This window comes from Rhipicephalus sanguineus, chromosome 2 (assembly GCF_013339695.2).
Source record: "Rhipicephalus sanguineus isolate Rsan-2018 chromosome 2, BIME_Rsan_1.4, whole genome shotgun sequence".
NCBI lineage: Eukaryota > Metazoa > Arthropoda > Arachnida > Ixodida > Ixodidae > Rhipicephalus > Rhipicephalus sanguineus.
In genome coordinates this window covers 174,669,201-174,679,395 of record NC_051177.1, presented here as the reverse complement: position 1 = coordinate 174,679,395, position 10,195 = coordinate 174,669,201, and positions in this window count along the sequence as shown.

Below are 10,195 nucleotides of genomic sequence, written 5' to 3'. Positions count from 1 at the left end.
AGAAGCAACCGTACCCGAAGACCTCCCGACAGATTTCCACCTGGAGACATCAAGAAGAACTCTACTTAGACCAACAACCTTTTCTTTTCTTAAGAAGGGAAGAGTGCTCTGTCGAAATGGAACGCCGAGCTCGTCGCTTTGGAGTCGCTATTGGCCTCGAGATCTTGGAGTGGCGCCCTCTCACGTGTGACGTCAGAGCGGGGACTCCGCTCTCAACCGCTGCTCCTGTATGCGGATCGTCTGCTTCAGGCGGGAACATTGTCGAACGAACAGCCTCGTGACGGTCAACTAACGCCTGCGACGAATGTTTTCGAGTGTAATCCTGAACTTGTTTTAGTTGCGGCCCGATCCACAGGGCCAAGAAATCCCCCGGATGACCGACGAGTGCGCCTATGCCACCGACCGCATTGCTGGTAAGAAAGTGGAACTATGTGTGAGTGTTCTCGTTCCTTATCTTGTTTGCGCCGTACAATACTAAGTAGTTTGGGTGTTTCTTTCGATATTTCAGTAAGCATGCCGTTCTCCGGCATCTACAAGTATGTAGATAAAGCTTGTGAAAGGTCGTGGTGCCTCATCTAGGACGAGGCGGTGTACGACGCAAGCCACGTTGTTGAATGCGCGGTCGAGGCCGTCAACGGAGATCGCAACACCGTCGCAGCTCTCGTGCTGCAAACAAGTGCGCAAGTGCCGCCTTGTTGTACACCCCCCTGCCGATGCGTATGATCGCAGTTTGTCCCGTAATGCTGGTTCAGTGAGAACGACATTACGTCGTAGTTTATATTAACACCGCACAGGGCCGCCGCATGGGTATTAGAATATAGCAAATAGTTAATCGCTGATTATAACGCGCACAGAACCACAGAGATTAACGTGGCAAAGGTAAGCTGGGTTGAGTTTCACGCCACGTAGCTTAACGAAAAGCTTAAAGAGCTCTGCTTTTAAAAAAGTGTCTGCACTGCCGCAGGTAAAAACTTTTAGAGAATGTGCACTAAACAGCGGCAACAGGTTTCGCTCATGAATTTATGATAAGCAGTCCGCTAGGCGCGCGCTTGCCTTCATAAGTAAAATACGTATGTACACCAGCCAAATGCAGCCGTAGTCTCAGATATCCTGCACCGCTCGGCTGAGCTCACGAGGCGCGTTTTCCTGCGAGGCGATTCGGAGGCGGCGTCGTCGACTTCTTGTCTAGGGGCATAGGCGAGCGCGGCCCCCCCTAATAACATGAGTGGGGGGGGCGCAAAATCTGCCCCATACATTGACCCCCCCCTAGTCACCTAAAGGGGGGGGGGCGTAATATCTGCCTCGTATACTGACTTACAAGGGGGGGGGGGCGCTGCGATGAACCTTCGCCCCCCCCCCCCCTGATGGGGAACCCTGCGCACGCCAATGTCTACGGGCCTTCGCGGCAGGTTGTGGGACGGCACCGTACCTGGTGTAAGTCGCCTATGCTTATAGCCTGCGTGCAATAAACGGCTTAAGTATTGGCGAGGCGCTTAAACGCGGTTACAAGCTTACCTAAGAGTGGCGCGTACAGTGAGTAGCAGAAGTCACTGTCCGCGAAGTGCTTGCTGCACACTGTCGATGAAGGTGTTGGGAACTTTCCCATTCTGAGCTTGACAATCCACTTCTTCTTCAGCTTTGGGCCCTTTGGATAGTTGTGAAACCTAACGCCTTTTTCACGAGCGGACGAAGTACACTGAGGCACAGAGCAGTATTTCACCATTGCGTAGCACTCGCCGCGGAGACAAGCGGCCGCAGTTCTAAGAAACAAAGAGCTGTAGTTCTAAATAAACGTTAAAAGCAGACACACGGTTGTTCGAACAGCGTCAGTAGCCACCATACGCAAGATAACCAATTGAACTGCTTTTTTGTTGAGATTTACCACAACGGTGGTTTCAACACGGCGCTGGGCCTACGTAGCAGACGAAAGAGCGCGAATCCCCGCTCTGACGTCATACAGGCGCCGTTCGCAGCGCCGCGATCGGTCGCACACCAGGCCAATAGCTCGAGCTTAGAGGCGCGCGTTCGATGTGAATAAAGATTCATTCTTCCGGGCACTTGACGCCTGTTCAGACGCTCCTGTCTTAACTGCGTCGGCACGAAGCCTTCTCGGACGCCGTTGTCAGGGCGGCGCTCGAACCGTACACCTGGTTGAATGCGTACGCCTGCCTGAGTGACAGTCAGCGTCCAACAAGATTCTGTCCAGAGCCCCCTTTTTGTTCAACCTGGTGCTGATAGGGCTACCAGAAGCGCTCCCAGTTGACAAGCGCTACAACATGCCGTGCTCGTTGTGCGCAGACGATGTGCACTGTGCGTTAGGGGACCTATGAGGAACCTAACGACCATAAGGCGTTTCGCGCAACGCTCGCTCGATGCTGTGGCCCCCTTCGTCAAGGCGATCGAGCTGATCGTGTCAATCACGAAGAGGGAAACTCTGCTGCTTTACACCAGAGCTGCTACGCGGAGGGCGATCCGAAGGCTTGTGGTGGGAGACCGGCCAATACCATGGAGTAAGGCATTGCAGTACCGGAGGTTAAGGACCGATTGCTGCCTCACCAGGATACCAGCCGCCAAACTCGCCACCTTCAAGGCGACTAGGGTCCACACTGCTCAGTGCAAGCTGCTCAGCAGGGACCAAGGATGCACCCCGTCGCTGGCCCTTCAGCTTTATGAGGCTGCACCAGGGGCAGTGTAAGTGTATTCACTGCCCCTGGTGCAGCTGGTACCACACCGTAGGGAGCATTCGGAAAGGCAACACGCATGGCACTTCATGTGACACCCGCGCCAGCTGCCCGTGGCTCCCTCTTTGGCGGAGGCACACACGTGGCCTATGCCGCTCCGTTTGCTGCGACAGGCGCTGCATCATGTAGATCATCTCTACTGGGCGCCCGGAGGCTCTGTCTTCCTTCAGCGATTACCGAACCGGCCATCTTCACTGATGGGACAGATGTGCGCTCTCTATGAAAAAATCACAGCATATCCACGGGGTGAATGATGATGAGTGGGGCGAAGCTACGGAGGGAATCATCAGTAAACCGTGAAACTCTTCCGTGAAATGCGCCCAGTACATAATATAAAGAGTGTGAAACATCGTGTATATATTAAACATCAAACTTTTATTGTACTGCTGGTTTACGTGGTCCCTTCATTATCACTTGTGATCGGTGAAATGCAAGGAAGAAGTCCGCTCCCGAGCGAAAGAGCGCCAAGAGCGACCGCATTCCCCGCTCGCCCTGTGCGAATTAAAGGCAAGGCTAGAGGGAAGACAGGACGCGCGTTCCACGACGCGAGGTTGGTAGCATGCCCAACGAAAGCCAACGGAACGCGATCGTGCAAGTGCTCCGGCTTCGCATCACCTCATGGTTCCATTTAGCGTCCCAAAACCAAACATATTGCTCAAGGTGTGCCTTGCGTTTTTCGTAGAAATAATTTCTTTATCATGTACATTAAGACGAAAAGTTGAAAGCTCACTAGAGTGCATCGCCCGCAAAGTATGTCTTTTAGTGTGATTTAACTCTCGTACGGCAGGGTCCTCGCGCCGTTGCCGGTCCACCTCGCCCGTTGACGATCGGGCGAGGTGGCTACATGCAACTACTACTACTACACTTTAAGAAAAACATCTGGCGTTCTTTCGTTCTGCTTTTACAAAACATCTGGCGTCTTTCGTTGGTTTATTTCATCAATCAACGGCGTTTTGAACAAAATTTTTATCGTTTAATCACGCACAGGAGAAATCTGACCAGGCACTACCTTGGAGGTAAACAATGGCTGCTAATGGCAATGAGAGACAGAAGAAGTCGGCTTTTAGCTAACACTTACACTTCTACTTCTACTAACGTTTCCTACTGGAACATGCCAATGGCTGCTAATGGGGAATGAGAGACAGAAGAATTCGGCTTTTAGTTAACGCGCACGCTGCGAATTTTTTATTGTTCAACAACGCACAGGAGAAATCTCCCACCGGCACCACCTTGGAGGTCAAAGCGTAAGACTTGTTACTCACTACTACGACCACGACGACTACGAGGGACGAACGGGTGCCGCCTTAAGGAGCTTCGCCCCTAAAACTGATGCCATAGGCTCCTTCTTCATACAACCCCTACACCGCACCAGCAGCCCCGGGATGTGCAGTTGGAGCTCGAGAACCGCAGCGAGAAGCGGACACCGGCATGCGAGCTGCACCAGTCAGCTGCGGTGAAAATCAACGACAGGCTGCGGGGGCATCTCCTGGTGTACGTGGACGGGACCACCAGTGAGCCCAACTCAGCCGCGGCTGCCTGCATCATACCAATGACTCGGACGACCATCCGGTGCCTCACTCTCTTCCATGCAAGCTCCACTGCAGCTGCATCGGCTGGCCTTCACTTGGCGGCCGACTACCTCGCTGCTACAACACCCCAGCTGCCCGTGGCGATCCTCTGTGACTCCCGGCCAGCCCTACAAGCGCTGCCTCTGCCAGACCGAGCAGCTTTCACCATGGGGCTGCTGCACACCAAGGTAACCGCCATCGCAGCTAGCGGTGTGTGTCTGTCCCTCCACTGGCTTCCCTCGCACGTTGGTATAGCTGGGAACGAGGACGCCGACGCCACTGCTAAGGATCACACCTCGGTCAGCAAGACGGTGGGACTATCGGCCTAGTCCCGGCAACGACTGCGGTAGCTGTGCCCAACGGCCCACCCTGACAAGCGGGCGGCAAGCGGCCAACCACCGCCACACCTACCGGAGACTGGCCTGCAGAGACGCGAGTGGTGCCTGCTGCTTCGCCTGTGGACCGGCCGTGCCTGTCCTAAGGCACACATGTACTCCACGGGTCACTGCTCATTGCCTGCGGGCTGCCGATGCGGCAACGAAGAAACGCTGGAGCGTATCATTTGCCCTGCCCTGCTCTGTCCAGTGACCGATGCGAGATGATGAGCTGCTATCGCCTCCTTGGTCTCCCTGCGACAACTGTGGAGGACTTCCTCCTTACCGCGAGGTCAAAGGTACCAGCCCTGTGAGCCTTCCTCGAGTTTGCGGCTCCTGCGGACCTCGCCATCCTATACACGAATGCCTGGCTCCGTGCTCCCGCCTGCCCTGACGCTCTTGCCATGCTACTCCTTCCTTCTTCCAATCTTCTCTTCACATTCCTATCATCTTTAATTCCCCCTTCCCCATTCCTAAAGGCGCTGAGCAGTACCCCACGACGGGACGCAGAATCTCTTGTTTCCCGAGTGACTCTCTTTGTGCGTTTCTTGCACAGTATACTACCATGCAAAGTATGCAACTTGACGAATATTCAACAATACTTCATGAAATATTTTGAAGCGTCATTTATTTCACCTCACGAGAACTAAAATCTGGGCGCGTTAGTACGATTGCATACTGGAGTAGATAGCGCAAAAGGCAGACACAAGCGAGAAACCATTCACTCAATAATTCAAATGAACAAACAGTAATAATTATTAGCCGTTTTTTGTTTCACTGTTCAAACTGCACCACTATGACCGAAATCCTATCAGAGATTCTCTTACACTTATAAAAGAGCATATAGATAGGAACAGTGTACAATCTATTCATTCTATTTCAGGCATTCAACATCAGCACGACGTATTGGTTTTATGGCCTCAGCTACAATGCCACGGGGTTTGAAACGGAAAAATGCTCTTCTTTGACAATCACAGACCTATCTAGCACAGGAATGAACTTCACCGCCGATTTTAATTTAAAGGAAAAGTGGCAAGTACTGTTCAAAATTCCCTTCACTGTGAAAATGCGGCCTCACTGCATTTATGGCGTCGATGGGTCGTAGCGTAACGATATTTTCTCAATATGTAATCATTTCTGTGCCAGGTCAACGAGAAAAACGTCCCTCTGTCTGTCTCTTTCTCACATGGAATGATCATCGCTATAAAAAAATAAGCGAATATTAAGGCGCCTACGCTCCGGAGTCAATTGTCTTAACTGATGGGATGCACACCCAAGTTGCGTCTTTATTACAGGGAAGCAAACCGGTCTACTCAGACTGATATTTCAGTAAAAAATATTATTTAAACATATTTAGGCACAGATCAAGGACATGGAACCAGTCTAGAGCGTCACTATGACGTTTATATATTTTATGTACTTGAATTATTCGTCGTCAGAACACGTTTTTTGTTGTTCGCGCAGATTTCTCAAGAGACTATGCAAGCCAATAAGTAAAATAACGTCATAGGATAATGTAGTATTCTTCGTCCTGTCAAGGTACCCGAAGTTCTTTTCACTGTGCGCTGCAGGAAATCATAAAAGACCACTGCATCACAACAGACAATCAAAGAATTATCAGTGGTTTCCGACTTTCTGCACAGTATGCAATGGAACAAATATTTCATAAGTCCTTTGTCATGTCATCACAGGACGAGTACATGTGTGCACCTTAGAAAGGAAGTCTTTATCCGCGGATACAAGCACATTTTTAATTCGAGTTATTTCCAAGCGTGACTTGATATAGTGGTATTCATGTGAATCTCATTTATTCGTATTATGCATGCATTCGTGCGTAGCCTATCGGCACCACATTTTCTTTCCAATGGGCTACACATATATTTACGCTTAATTGGAATATATCAACTATATGAATACGAACAACAAAATGTAATGCCGACAAGGAGGATCGGGCACATTAGGAAAATTCCAACACAGCAAAACAATGATGTCAAGCAGGCGTTTGGGTGGTAGCGAAATACATCCGCCATGGGGTTCTTTCGGGCGCTGATTAACGCTGGAAAGATGAAAGACGCCGTTCCGATGGCGGCGGAAAAGAGAGTTTTACAGATGGCTGCAAGCTATACTGCTTACTCACGCGTACCCATCACTTAGACAACTCCGAGGAGAAATTCTTTGTGGATTTTCATCACTTCCCACACGGCTCACTGTAAACCACTTTGCACCCGTAAAGCGATTTCAAGCACGGAAAACACCATTTTGCCTACAGGAATTCGCAAAAATGGGGGTGTAAGGTTGTTTTGCTTTCCCAAACAGCGTTTAGATTTTCGTAAGGGCTAATGTACAACCCAAAAATGGACCGCGTATCTGCGTGCTTCGCTGCAAATGTCGTGTAAAGACGATAGAAGAGGCGCTGTGTGAGATATGGAGGCCACCTGGCAATACGTCGGGAAACATGAGTGCTGTGTTGCGTGCTGGTAGTCCCGGCGCAGCAGCAGGCGAAGACCGGCGGTGACCAACGCGACCGGCGGGGACGCCAGCCAGCCCGAAAACGCGGTTTGGCGCGAAGCGCTGAAGCAGAGAAACGTCCGCACTCAACGAGTACTCTCCACACACTCTTTTGTTTACACGTCGCCTGGGTAAAACAGGAACGCCAGAGCGGCGCCCACAACCGGCAGCCTGAAGGCCGCCCACAACGCTGCTTTTTCATTTTTTAAATATTTTTTTTCACCTTCTTGGCCTTCTCAAAACTAAAGTTTTTCAACACCAACCCATGGCATTCGTACAGTGCAAGACAGAACCGAAACCGAAACACAACAATGAGCTCGTGCGAAGGGCACGGAGGAAGGCAAATTTCAGCGCAGTCGCATTTTCAGCTTTGTTGAAACAGCGCTCACTAGACGACGACGAAGTAAAAGAAGGCACAGGCCAGGCAGCCTGTCCTGTGCCTTCTTTTACTTCGTCGTCGTCTAGTGAGCGCTGTTTCAACAAAGATGAACGCATACCAACTCGCTCAAGCTTCCATTCTTATGCATTTTCAGCGCAGCTTAAGAAACTAGGGTCCTTAAAATTACGTATGTATGCATTTTCTATTAAAGGAACACGCCACCTAATACTTACCTAGTGATGTTGCACCTCAGATATGCATGATATTTACTTTTTGATCGACAACGTTCACAAGTATGAACAGCCGTACCAATTCAAGACGGCTGGCCCTTGGGCAAGTGGTTCAACTTTGGCCGAGTGGCTGAATCGAGGGACGTGCCGACAAACAGAAAGACAGACAGACAGAAAGACAGACCAAAATTTATGCGTTTAAGTTCCCCAAGAAAGACTATCGTCTTTAAAAATCTTTTAGAGCTAAGGGTGTTATGGTTTACCATACGAAACGCCCACATGACAGTGTCAGCTAACAACTGGGACTCGCTGATTAAAAAGGCGTTGAACGTTACATGTGTTAGGTTCAAAGATCTGTCTTTTTTATAGCTATCTGCCAGTATACAATAAATTGATGCGTGTTCTCTGAGTGTTTACTATTTAATCATGCTGAACATGAATATCCCCACCGGCACTGAACGGCGTCTCAAGATACCATGGCTATATATATATGACGGTCGGTGCAAGGCTGTGTAGCGTGAGCGCTCCGTCCACGCGGCATGTTAGAATATGCAGTATTGTCAGTATGATTGGGCGCGTACGTGCACCTTCTATGCTGATGTGATCTGTAACTGAATGTTCCCTGACTGGTAGTCTTTATTTTTTTTCGCTCTTCTTCAGTGCCAACGGTGCTAAGACGCTTGGCAACCGCCTATGATATGGGCGTTCTGATTCTTGAAAATTTCATTTTTCTAGGGTTTGAGGGTGTGATTGACACGGTAAAGCCCTCTTAAGAGTGTAAACTGGTTTACTGTGCTGTGAAATACGAATTCTTCTGCGCGTGCGCGCGCGCTTGTGTGTGTGTGTGTGTGTGTGTGTGTGTGTGTGTGTGTGTCATTTCTACTCATTCGAAAGATAGATGACAGCGGTGCAAAAAAACAGCCAGCAAAACGTGCATGATTAGAAGAAATCATAATACAGGGTGCCCCAGTTATCTCTAGCCAGTTTGAAAATATGCTTACTCACTCTATGCCAACGCGACTAACTTCGTGATGCTGACTACTGCGTGGAGTAAGTCACGCTATTTTTTCTGGTCAACTTATTCGCCAAATTAGGTTTTTTTTTACCTCACAATCCTTTGGAGCAACGAAGCTGGGCAAAATATTCTACTTAGAAAGTTGTAGATCTGTTTGCAAAACGTCCGATCAGATAGTTTCCAAGTTTCTAACCATTAAGTTTTAGTGTTGTTGTGCTTACTACAGATGCCCGCGATATACAAAACATACCACGTGACAAGCCCACTGGCGCGCCTATGCGCGCCGTAATTGCGGTGCTCCCTAACCTTCCGCATGCAAACGACCATAGCACTTGGCCGGGTCTGCATCGAAAGGGCAGCGGCGATGGTGGTGGCTGTGCGATGGCTTACATTTTGCAAGCGGCACCACAAGCGATAATGCTGCGTCGGCTTATCGCGGTCATGGACCACCGTGAGAGAAGCATATAGTATTTCTAGGCGGAATCTTAGGGATCACTGGAATCACGGCGCACATATGCGTACACGATAGCATGTCACGTGCTATGTTTTGTATTTCGCAGGCACCCGTAGTAATCAAAACAACACTAATACTTAATAGATAGAAAGTTAGAAACTGTGTAATCGAACGTTTTGATAAACTGTTTACAACTATCTCATTGGAATTTTTCGCCCAGTGTCGTTGCTTCAAAAGTTTGTTAATGAAACGTTATTAATTAGGCAATGAAACACAACACAAAAATAGTGTAACCTACTCCAAGCAATAGTCAGCAACATGCATTTTGTCTCGTCACCATAAAGTGCGTCGGTATATGTAAACTTTGCCTAAAGATAGCGGGGGCGCTCTGTATGTTTATATAGAATTGAAACAGCGTAGCAATAAGCAATTCGTTACAAAACAGAAAGAACGCAAACGCGAAATGAACTTAGAGAAAAAAATCACAGCATATCCACGGAGTGAATGATTATGAGTGGGCGAAGCTGCGGAGGTTCATCGGTAAACCGTGAATCTTCCGTGAATTCTGCCCAGTACATCATCACCGACGTGAGATCGGGCGCGTTTATACTAAAGGTTCGATTAGAGTTATGACGACTTGCAGCTCACTTTAATTTTACATGCACGCTCTGAATTTTCATTGTTTAGAAAACCATTGCTTTAGAAAACATCTGGCGTCTTTCGTTAAGCAGCTAGCGTCTTTTCGTTTTGCTTTAGAAACATCTGGCGTCTTTTCGTTTTGCTTTTAGAAAACATCTGGCGTCTTTCGTTGGTTTATTTCATCAATCAACGGCGTTTTGAATAAAATTTTTATTGTTTAATCACGCACAGGAGAAATCTCACCAGGCACTACCTTGGAGGTAAACAATGGCTGCTAATGGGAATGA